This window comes from Zalophus californianus, chromosome 14 (genome assembly GCF_009762305.2).
Source record: "Zalophus californianus isolate mZalCal1 chromosome 14, mZalCal1.pri.v2, whole genome shotgun sequence".
In the NCBI taxonomy this organism is placed as follows: Eukaryota; Metazoa; Chordata; class Mammalia; order Carnivora; family Otariidae; genus Zalophus; species Zalophus californianus.
This window is the reverse complement of record NC_045608.1, coordinates 74,672,427-74,685,172: the sequence shown is the minus strand read 5'-3', so window position 1 is coordinate 74,685,172 and position 12,746 is coordinate 74,672,427. Positions and strand designations below refer to the sequence as shown.

Here is a 12,746-nt window from a genome sequence, read left to right as displayed (position 1 = left end):
CACTTTTTATATTAGTCTATAGCTCTCTGTGTTTTCTTTTTTCTTCCAGCTTTATTGAGGAATGACTGACAAATAAAAATTATATTTATTTAAGGTGTACAAGAGGATGTTTTGATATATGTATACATTGTGAAATGATTAGCACAAGATAATTAACATATCTGGTTAGTGTACGTCTGTGTGTGGTGAGAACACTGGAGATCTACTCTCAGCAAATCTATCTCCCTGGGTTTCTATGACAGTGCGTGTTGCCTTCACAGCTAGAATAAAAAATGCTTTCAGGACAACAGCAGCAAGGTCTGACTGAAGTCCCCACTTCTGTACCATGCCACAGAGAAGCCGATTCCTTCCTCTTTTTCAAACATTCCTATCATGCTTGCAGGTTCCTCTTCCTGTTTCCTGGCCCAGGACACCTCCCTCCAGGCCCACAGAAGCTTCTCTGACCTCTTCCGCACTCTCCCCTCCCAGTCCCCCTCTCTTCACCAGGAGCCCCGCCTTTTCTCTCTCCTTCACTTTTACATACTTTTTAAGCGCAGTAACCTCAAGGAATTGTAGTTACCAGACCTAAAATGCTCTGAAAATACGTTACCCTCACCTGAGCACATTACACAGGCAGCGAAATGGAGAAGGCTAGTCCCAGGCCAAGAATTACCAAGAAGTCAGTTTTTATTAGATGTGGTAATTCATAAAGCAATGTGCATTCTAATACTCGGAGAACCTATCTAATACCTCTGTTCTCCTCTTAGGTTTTTTTAAATGGATCTAATATGAGCATATTGTTTTTACTGCTAGTTATAGCAAAGCAATGTCTAATAAATGTTCAAAAAGTAAATAGATTCATAATAATAGAGAAATTGCAGGAGAAAAGTAAAATACATTACACCCTCTCCTTTATTCTAAGTTTTCTCTGTGTCCACACACAGTAATATATTCCTGGGTTCTTATATCCAACCTCTTGTGACATATCTGTTATGTTTTGGAAAGAAAGACTTAAAAACTCTTTTGGAGCATCCAAAGAATCTGTGCAACAGTGTTTCACCCAAAAAATAAATAACCACTTGAACATTGTCCTTTACTCCCTCCTTCTTCACAGAGTCTTCTCATTCTCTGTTCAGCCTCACAAGTTCTCTGGTTTCAAGTCTGCTATTTAAAAAAAAAAAAAATGTATGAGTTGCTTTGGAGGATGAAAGTCATTTGTCACCGCAGAGAAATGAAGGTGAACCCAGGGCACTCTAGGGGGACGGGTTGTTGCATATTATATGGATTTGCTATAAATGCAGGGAGACACATGGAGACACATCCCAGGAACAAATACTGCAGATACGTTCAAGACAAAGTTGGTTTTACTGACTAGAAAAAATATAAAGAAATTAATTATGATAATGCCATCTAAAATAAAATACAGAGTATATTAAGGGGCAACAATACAATAAGTCATCTATGGCAATCATCACTTTATATGATTTCTGTGACTTTATATTTCTCTCTTAACTATGAAGGGAGGAAGAAGCTCTAGGGCACTGAAAAAAGTTAGAATTAATGCAGACGTCTTCTTCAATTTTTCCTCTTTACAAACTTCCAAGATAATTTAAGGGATTTATCTTATGGTTTCTTTATCCTGGAAATCTAATGGAATCCTGACTATTAGAAAAAAAAAAGCACACACACACGAGAGTAATAAGTGAGTAAGAGTACTTGCCTGGGAGATGAGGTGAGAGAGGTGTGCTGAGTGAGGCCCAAGGTGGCTGACCTTTTAATACCCAATAAGAAGTTTCTGTGAGGAGGCATCAATTTAACAATATATATTAAGGGGCTGTGAACTTTGAGTGAAAGATCTTTGTCATATTCATGTAGGTTGTTTATGTAATAGTTTTTGTGAATGTTAAAACACAGTTAAAACACACCATTGAGTCAAATCTTAATAAGAATACACTGAAAATTGACTTTCTCTCAGTGTCCCCCATTCGCTCTTTACCAATTCTTTCTTCACCCTGCTCTTCTATCCTGCACGCCGCCATACCACCTTCACCAGGCTAAGTGCTATTTATAATCACATTCCTTTTAGTGACTCTGCCTTACGTAGGTCTTCCCTGTACCCCATTCTAAGATTGGTACCCAAGTACGCAAGCTCCCACAGTGCTCTTGAATGCCCCTTCCAATACTCATTCTGGTTCACTCTACTTGTCTTCCTCAACAGACCAAGTTCCAAGGGCAAGAAACAAGTCTGTCTCTTGAACCACACTATCTCCAGGAAACTCAATGATAGCCACCTAGCACTCAAATATTTGTTAAGTTAAAGTAAAATTTATCAAGCCACTTAACTTTGGACAAGCTTATGTCCAATAACCTGGTGGTTGAAAGTTTAATGGAGAATGGATTTCTAACTTACCAAAAATGTCAACTGGTAACTTTAACAGATTCGAACTCTTAATTCATTCAACATCTTTATAAGTGTTTGCTATCATTAGTATTTGCCACTTGCATTCTCTCCCACAGTCTCCTCCTCTTCCTCTTCCTCCTTTTAGGACTCTTGTTTCTGTAGTTGTCACTGTCCTCTGACCCCAAAACAATATAACCGGAGAGGAAAACCGGATGTTCACAGTAGCAGCATCAACAGTCTGCAATAACTGCATTTCTTCCTGATGGGGTCACATTCCCAGCTCTAACTGCTCTCCACTCAGTCACAGGTACAAACATCCCCAGGGTTAGTTATATGAAATGAGATCATGCTATTTCTTCTGTTCACTACAAAACAAACATCCAGGCAAATTATCGCTATGTTTCAGAAGTCACTGGTTTATCTTTTAACCACTTGATATTCATGGAATTAAGGGCTTCCCAATGGACCCAATGCCTGTGCTACCCATGTTGCTCCCGCCCTCACCAGACCAGGTCTCCAAACTCTCAGATGCTAGAAGGGAGAGCTGCTCAATTTTTGAGCATCCATTTTTCAAAACTTCTTTTAAAGGAAAGAGAAAGAATTCTGAAAACATGATTTCTGAAATGGCCCAGAGCCCGTGGAGATAACCTTGTCCTCATTAGGCCTGAGTGATGCACGAATGATTCCAACAACCAATCAACCAAAAACAAAGACGCAAAAGACTTTCATGATGATCATTTGCTAGAATTAAGATAATCTAGAAAATAAATGGCTGATAGAAAATGTAGAATACTGTTTCATAAGCAGCCTTTAGGGAGAATAAAACCTACAGGAGCAACCTCTACCAGAATAATTACTGTTGATCTTCCTTCCTATGGATCTTATTAGGTGATGAAAAAAATGCATAGTTTTGAGTTATTTACTAGGTTAAATACTGTGACAGTTCTCTTTAGTTGTAAGCTGTTTTAAAAAAAATCAGAAAGCACTAGTAAAAGCAAGCCACAGACTAGAAGAAAAAAATATATATATAGGTATATTTCACAAAGAACTCCTATCCAGAGTGTAATATATAAAGAACTCTTATAAACTGTTACTAAAAAGATATTTAAAATATAAATGACCAAATTTTTTTAATGAACAAAATACTTGAACAGTCACTTCACGAGAGAAAACATCTGAATAGCCCATAAATATACACATGAAAAGACAGACCAAATCACTAGTAATCAAGGAATTGAAAATTAAAGCTACAAAGAGATATTACTACACACCTACTCAAATGCTAAGCTGTAAAGACTGACCAAGTGCTGGTATGCAGATGGATCAATGGGAATTCTCATATATTCTCAGCGAGATTGTAAAATGTACAACCACTTTGAAAAACTGCTTGGCAGTTTCTAGAGTTAAACATACATGCACATTCCATCTTAGGAATGTACTCAAGATGGATAAATGCCTATGTCCAGAAAAGGCTTGAAAAAGAATGTTCTTTAGTCATAATAGTCCAAAACTAGAAACATCACAGATGTCCATCAACAGAAGAGGGGATATCCATGGACATCTATGTTACTGATTGTGTCAGTCCCTCATTCCGTGTTATTGGGTGTATCAGTAGTTCTTTCTCCTTTGTTACTGAGTAGGAAGCTATTAATAAAGGTAATAAAAGAGCTAGTAATACACTCGTCAACATATATGAATCTAAAAAATAAGATATTAAGCAAAAGAAGGCAGACACAAAAGAATACATTTTATTCTTAATCATTATTGTATGATTTTATTCCCATGAAATTTAAGAACAGACCAACCATATGGGATAGAAATCAAAATAATGGTTGCCTGTGAAGGCACAAGGAAATTTGGGGGCTGATTGAAATGTTCTTTGTCTTGATCTGGGAGATGGTTTTAAGTGAAAAATTACTGAGACGCATTAAACATTTTACTGTATATAAATTACACCTCAATCAAGTACTATTTAAAAATAAGTTAGGATATTATACACAGCCTCAGGGAGTTAATCTCCTTAGAGTGACAAGAATGTTAAAATTTCAGAAAGAGCTATTACTATCTCAAGAAAGGATTTATTGGGTGTGGACTTAGAGAGGAAAAACAGAGGATTGGGAAGTTTATTCCCAGTGCGGTAAATGGCATGAGAATATGTCTGGAAGTTGTGATAAGCAATATTCATGGAAGAATTTCGAAAACTACTTTTTTCTGAACCAGAAGCTATTTATGCAAGTTGCAGCTAGATTGTATAGAACCTTGGGTGCCAGGCTGAGGCATTATTCTTTAGGTTGAGGGTATCCATTTTCAATTTTAAGCTGACGAGTGTCATATCCCAAGTGATCAAAATTAATCTGACTGAGGTAGGGAGACCGGGTGGGAGGCTTGAGTTTTCATGAAAGGTAGCACACACCCGTAGCCAAATAGTTTTATCAACCCGTTTCCCGCCTGTAGAATTTTAAGGATTCAATAGCCTTCTTTCATTTTATATTCTCTCTGCCCCTCTCAGTACACACTGACAGTGTTTCTGGTGATACAAAAATTATCAAGAACTTTGTGGTCTCCTGTGTATGTCACTCATACACAGAAGCTTCTCTACAGGTCTATCCTGGATAATCCCATCTCTATTTTGGCTTCTGTTGAGCTGGCTGAGGGTGTGTAGGAGTCACATACTTAATCTTTTCAAAGAGCCTTTTGTGTGAATGAATACTCTGACCTTTTAATCTTTCTGAGATTTTAGCCAAAGGTTTTCCATTCACACCTCGCTTTCTTCTCCAATGCACAGTTTCCTGGCAGTGAATCTATTGCTGTTAACATCTTTTGCAATCTGGATAGGCCAAACATTTCTCAAGTCATCAAGTCATGGTTCCTTCTTGTTTATCAGTCTTCCCTCTGTTTATCTCTTTTGGAGCCACATCTTCTTCTCAGCAACAAGAGAAACCAGACTGCACCTTCAACACTTTGCTTGGAAATCTTCTCGGCTAAATATCTAAGTTAATCATTTACAAGTTCTGCTTTCCACATAACTGCACGCCACATTTTCCTAAGCTTTCTACTACTGTATAATAAAAATTTCCTTTCCTCCAATCTCCAATAACATGTTCCTTATTTCCTTCTGAGCCCTCACCAGCAGTGCCTTTAATGTCCATGATTCTACCAGCTGTCTGTTCAGGACAATTAGGTATTCTCTAAGGTGATAGATGTTTTCTTTACCATACTTCTCACTTTCTTCTGAGTCCTCAATAGCAGAGTCATTAACATCCATATTTCTACTACCAGTCCATTCAAAGCAATGTAGGCTTTTTCTATCCTTCTCAAAATTCATCCAGACTCTGCCCATCACCCAACTCAAAGTCACTTCCACATTTTTAGGTACTTAATAGGTCAGCATCCCACTTCCAGCTAGTTACCAAAATCTGTATTCGTATTGGATGGCTGCTACCACAATCTCTAACTTGCTTTTTCCATAAAATATAGTATTGGTGACACTAATATGCTACATAATATAAAATCTTTTATCACATATATGAAAGCCATATGTTGACCCATTACCATAATGAGTCAACAGAATTATATTTTAATATCCCAAACTCCAATTATCTCTCATCCAGCTAGACGCAGTAGAACTCACATAACTAAAAACTGTAAATTAGTAATAATTTTTAGTAATAAATTTCCTATAAAAGATGTACAACTACTGCAAACAGGTTAAGTACCCTGAAGGATTCCTTGATAATTAAGAACATAACTGTTTAAATATATTGCTGGAAGAAATGGAAGAAAGACACAAATAGGTGGAAAGATATCCTGTTTATGGATCAGAAGAATTAATATCGTTAAAATGTTCACACTACTCTAGAGATCCAATTTAATCCCTGTCAAAATTGCAATGGCATTTATCACAGAAATAAAATATACGTATATATGATATATATATATATCATATGAAACCACAAAAGACCCCAAATAGCCAAAGCAATCTTGAGAAAGAAGAACAAAGCTGGAGATATCACACTTTCTGATTTCAAACTATGCTACAAAGCTATGGTAATCAAAATGGTATGCTACTGGCATAAAAACACACACACAGACCAATGGAACAGAATCAAGAGCCCAGAAATAAACCCATGCATATAAAGGCAACTAATATTTGACAAGGAAGTCAAGAATATTCAATGGGAAAAAGATAGTCTCTTCAATAAATGGTGTTGGTGAAACCGGATGTTCATATACAAAAGAATGAATTTGGATCCTTATCTTATATTACTCACAAAAATTAACTCAAAATGGACCAAAGACATATATGTGAAACCTGAAACCATAAAACACTTAGAAGAAAACATAAAGAAAAAGCTTCTCAACATGGGTCTTGGCAGTGATTACTGGATATGACACCAAAAGCACAAGCAACAAAAGCAAAAATCGACAAGTAGGACTAAAACTAAAGAGCTTCTGTAGAGCAAAAGAAACAATCAACAAAATATAAGACAACCTAGGAAATGGGAGAACCACACATCTGATAAAGGGCTAATATCCCAAATACATCAGTAACAGATACAACTCAATAGCAGAAACAAACAACAACAACAACAAAACCCAAAAGACAAATAATCAATTAAGAAAATGGGCAAAGGACCTGCATAGACATTTTTCCAAAGAAGATATACAAATGGTCAACAGGTACATGAAAAGGTGCTCAACATCACTAATCAATCACCAGGGAAATACGAATAAAAACCACAGTGAGATACTACTTCATACCTGTTAGAATGGCTATTATCAAAATGACAAGAGATAACAAATGCTGGTGAGAATGTGGAGAAAGGTTCCTTGTGCCATGTTGGTGGGAATGCAAAGTGGCGCAGCTACTATGGAAAACAGTATAGAGGTCCCCAAAAGAACTGTCACATGGTCCAGCAATCCCACTTCTGGGTATACATATGAAGGACATGAAATCATTTTCTCCAATAGATAGCTGTACCCTGAAGTTCACTGTAGCATTATTCACAATAGCAAAGACAGAGAACCAAAGAAACAACCTAAGCATCCTTCAATGGGTGAATGGATAAAAAAAAACGCAGTGTGCGTGTGTGTGTGTGTGTGTGTGTGTGTGTGTGTGTGTGTGTGTGTATACATGAATATAAAGTGGAGTATTATTCAGCCATAAAAAAGAAGCAAATCTTGCCATTTGGGACAACATGGATGAAACTTGAGGGCATTCTGCTAATAAGTCAGACAGAAGAGGACACCTATTGTATGATCTCACTTATATGTGGAATCTTAAAAAGCTGAACTCCCAGAAACAAAAAGTAGATTGGTGGTTGCCATGGAATGTGGGGTGAGGGAAATGGGAGATGTTGATCAAAGGGTACAAACTTCCAGTTACAAGATGAATAAGTGTGTGTATGTATATATAAATATATATATATATATAAGTTGCTAAGAGAATAAACCTTAAATGTTCTCACCACAGGTGCACACATACACACCCGGAGTAATTACGTGAGGTAACAGAGTGTTAACTAATCTTATTTTGCGATATATACATGTATCAAATCATAATTTGTACACCTTAAACTTACATAATGTTATATGTCAACTATATCTCAATAAAGTGGTGGTGGGGGGAGAACAGAGCTGTTTAAATGTTTCTGCCAAGTCATATCAGTTAGTCTGACAAATGCTCACATTCTATTAAGGATTATATTTATGTTCAGAATATAAATAAGACCACAATCCTCTCTAATATTCTTATTTAATTGTATTTACCTAGAGACTGATGAAAACAAATGCAAAAAAATCTTTAATTCATTTTTACTTTTTACTCATTTTTACTTGGTGCCTTTTCACACAAGAAACAGTCAATATGCAGTTCAGTCACTGAAATATGACAGTTGAGATGTTTCATGTATATTAATTGTGAATATACTTATTTCCTATACCATTTTCTGCATTTATTATCTGTGTTGTTTCATTTGAATTATAAAATTCATGAGTGCTAGATTGCATTTTCTTTGTTTCGTCAGAAAAGAAATAACTATCACATATGCAATGGGAGATCAATATTAATTAACAATGATCATCTTGATTATAACCTCCACATCATGAAAATTGTTTCAAGTGATTAATGCATTATTTATTGATTAGGCCCGTTTTATCCTATAAAACACAATTATTAGCCACTCAGAAAGGAACTGCTAGAATTTTTTTATTGGTAGTTTGGAAGACAATCAAAGGCATGAATATAAATTCCAAAGTACTTATAAGTAAGGCCTTGTTGTGTAGCTAGAACTTCGTATCTGGAACCTAGAGAAGTCTTTCACCAAATGATCCTTTAGGTAAAGCCTGGGAGAGCTAACACATGAAGCCACTTAAAATGACATTTCATTTAGTGTGAATTATCTAAATTAAAAGAATGCCACCCACTAAATATTGGATGAGATAAACCTTCATGATGAGCATGACAGCTCTGATGGAGGAATAAGAGGAGAGAGCAATTCTGTATGGGGTGTGGAGTAGAGTCTGGGGGCACAGGTCGTGTTGATGCCTATCAGCAGCAAAGGAGAAGCAGAGGGGCTCAGTCTCTAAAGAAAGAGCACTGAGAGGGAAGTGAGGAAATATCAGGATATGCTCTAAGACGTAAAGGCCAAAACCAGTAACACTGCACAGGGTGCTAATTGCCTTTTCACTTTTTCATATAGAGGGAATTTTAAAAAGAATGTAAATACTTAGCCTTATTGGAAAATAGAAAAGTAAAACTGTTTCTGGAGTAACTGAGCACTTAGATAAAAAATCTTAAAAACATGCATGTATTTTGATGCTGAAATGCAATGTTAGAATTTTTTTCCCCTGGAGGACTGAACAAATACACCAAAGATCTGTACATTGTACAAAAAAATAATGTCGCAGTGTCACTTATAATATCAAAAAATATTAAATGACTTAAATGTTTATCAGTAGAGAGTTGGTTGAATAAATCATCAAATATCCAAACACTAAAATCCTAAAATGATTATGTAGTTGTGTATTTATTGACTTGCAAAAAAAAATCCATGATAGTTTGAGTGGAAAAGGCATATTTAAAAGCTGTATGTGGACTATGGTCTGCATTATTGTATTAAAAATTTACATATGTATAGAAAACAAAAGGCTTAAAAAATATTCACCTATGTGTGATTATCACTGAAGTGGGATTATGGCTAATTTTATTTTATTTTTGTATGCCTTTCATCCTTTTCTCTATAAATGAGGAAACAGACATCAAGGTCAATATTAATCATTGGAACTAAATGCATAAAAATCAGGAACAGTTTAACTGCATACCCTGAACATAGCAGGTACTAAATAACTATGGATTATTTGTTTGTTTTATTGAGTTAGTGAGTGAATGAGTGAGTGAGTGAGTGAGTGAGTGAGTGAGTGAGTGAAAAGGTGTCACTAATGGGGAGTGAGCATGAAGCTTAAGGAATTACAGCGAAAGAGTGGTGTGGTTAAATGCTAAAGTTGATTCTATTTTGTTGGCAGCTGCAGAACGATTCCTATTCTGCTCCCTATAATTGCTAGGAGGATATTTAAATTGTGGAGCTCTAAGTGGCTGCCCTCAATTTGCTTCAGAGATAGTAATAATGCCATCTTACAGTTTATAAAGCACCTATTCTTACATCTCACTGGAGACCTACAATAATCCTGTATGAATCTAAGGACTATTATTCCCTTTTCAGATAAAGAAACTGATGCACAGAAAAATGAATGACACATTAAAAGTCATAGAACTTGCACTAGTTAGGGTAATGCTAGCACCTGCAACAAACAAATACTAAAATTTTGGCAACTTAATACAATAGATCTTATTTTTTTGTTATCTTACACCCATACAGGTGTTCCTGATTGGTGGAGAGTCATCCATGAAGTGATTCAGTGATCCAGGCTTTTTGCATCTGGGACATCACCTTCCTCTAGACTTCAACTCTTCTGCATCCAGAAAGCAGATGGGGAAAGAGGGAGTGAAATAAGCATTCATGCATTTAAGCTCCTTGGCTCAGAAATGATATTTATAACTTCCGCTCTTGTTCTATGGCTAGAACAAGTGACATGAACCGCAGCTGGACAAGAGAGGATGGTGCCAAGAAATAATCCCCTCCTGGGCAGATGTTTTTCAGTGCAACTCTATTCTATGGAAGAAGAAGACAATGCTATAAGCCAGTAAGGAGACTCTCCAGGACTCAAAACAGATAGATGACTTTAAGTCCAGTGTTCTTGCTACCACAACACACCACCTAGGCATCCAGAGTTGGCTCAGCTTGCTTCAAAACACTTGAACTAGCGCCTGACCTAACACTGTAGGTAGTATGGGACAGGGGATTGTCACCAATGGGAAGAATACTTGAACAGACCGATGAGGAGAACCAGGCTTAAGCCAGGCTGTGCCATATCTGACTGAATAAATCATGAATTCTCTCTGTGTCTCTTTTTTCAGGGACATTGATCCAAATCTCTATTTCCCAATCTTTCCCACAAAGCTTCTGGACTTTTCTATTATTTTTCCCTAAGATGCTCAAACATTCCTATAATGTTATAAGAGCCCATGAAAGCCCCGTAACAGCAAGAGGTAGCTGGTAAAACCACATGTCACTGATATATTCCATGCAAAGGTAAAAAAGGAAACATTACTTAGCCTTGGTAGTCGTAGCTTGAGCAACTGTTAAATTTCTATTCGCCTTTTGGAAATATATATATATAATTCCCCACCCCTATTAACTACCTCTGTGGACCTAGTGAGTCCAGAACTCCACGACCTCCTAAACCCCCAGACAATTACTACCTGAAAATATCTTTTGTTTCTGTAATCTTGACAAGTGAATTCCAGTCACACACACTTGCCCACTAAAAAGAGTGTGCCTGGAAATACTGGTTTTCTCCTTCCCCACTTGTCTGAATCCAGAAGTGTATATTGAGCTGCAAGTGGATGAAGGTGATGGACAGGAAGACCTGGAAAAACACACCTCAGGAAGCCGAGCAACAACTTTATCAGAAGCCCCGTTACTGTTTGAACTCCAGGGTTTTCTTCATTCACAAATCCATATTCATCACTCCATCCTGAAAATCTTACCCCCTCCTTCATCTTCTCCATGAAATATATCAGAAATAACAAATAACAGAGAATATGGAACTCCCATGTACCCGTCCCTCCATCAGCTTTGTCAAATCTGCACACTTTGTACACTTGTTTCTGACGTTTTCAATAAATAATGTAAATAACTTTTAAAATATTGAAGGCTGACTAATCATTGTTTCTCTATCCCACTTTCCTAATTCCTTCCCCAGAGGTGACCACTAATTTGAATCCAAATAACTATCCCCCGTCTAGTGTTAATCACTCCCACACATAAATGTTATGTTACATATTGTTCAATAACAATATGTAAACACTTCTTGGAGCGCCGGGATGGCTCAGTCAGTTAAGCGTCTGCCTTCGGCTCCGGTTATAATTCCAGGGTCCTGGAATCGAGCCCCACATCAGGCTCCCTGCTCAGCGGGGAGTCTGATTCTCCTTCTGCTCCTCCCCCTGGCTCATGCTCTCTCTCTCTCAAATAAATAAAATCTTTGTATCTATCTATCTATATATATCACCTCTTTTCATGATGTCAAACTTTATATAAATGGTATCATACTGTATATATTATTCTACACTCGTTTCTTCGGTTGTTTAAAATGTTGTTGGGCACCTAGGTAGCTCAGTTGGTTAAGCGACTGCCTTCGGCTCAGGTCATGATCCTGGAGTCCCGGGATTGAGTCCCACATCGGGCTCCCTGCTCAGCGGGGAGTCTGCTTCTCCCTCTGACCCTCCCCCCATCTCATGTGCTCTCTCTCTCTCATTCTCTCTCTCTCAAATAAATAAAAATCTTTAATAAATAAATAAATAAATAAATAAATAAAATGTTCTTGAAATTTAATTATTAAATGCATGGTATTCTAGCACATTCATTTTAAGAGCCATAAAGCCTCCTTTTGTATAAATACATCAAATTTTAAAACCCATTCTCCCTGTGGCAAACCACAGTGACATACATTGACATTCTTGTATATATTTCTCTGTACAAAAGTATGAGGGTTTCTGTGATATACATATGTAAAAATTCCCTTCAACTTGACTAGATATACACAAATTTCTCTCAAAAATGGTTTTGATAAGTCCTGAAAATTCCTGTTACTTCACTTACTTGCCAAATTGTTTCTTACTTATCTGATTGGTTTTAACTGGCATACCAATAATTCCTGGTGAGATTAACATGTTTTCATGTACACATTGACTTTTTGGGTTACTTACTCTGTGAATTGATTTTTCATATCCTTTGCCTATTTTTAT

General features: G+C 36.8%; 1 long non-coding RNA gene across 13 annotated transcripts in view; it reads left to right on the top strand.

The window, feature by feature from the left end:
* Nucleotides 1–10,831, top strand: part of LOC113912833 — a 41,010-nt gene extending 30,179 nt beyond the window's left edge. For 10 of the 13 annotated variants that reach the window (XR_003517003.1, XR_003516996.1, XR_003517002.1 and 7 more), the window contains 2 exons: nt 9,631–9,717; nt 10,258–10,831. This is a non-coding gene — a long non-coding RNA (uncharacterized LOC113912833). The remainder of the gene's footprint in view (nt 1–9,630; nt 9,718–10,257) is intronic. The other 3 variants (XR_003516995.1, XR_003516998.1, XR_003516997.1) reach the window with 2 other exon arrangements.
* Nucleotides 10,832–12,746: the final 1,915 nt, after the last annotated feature.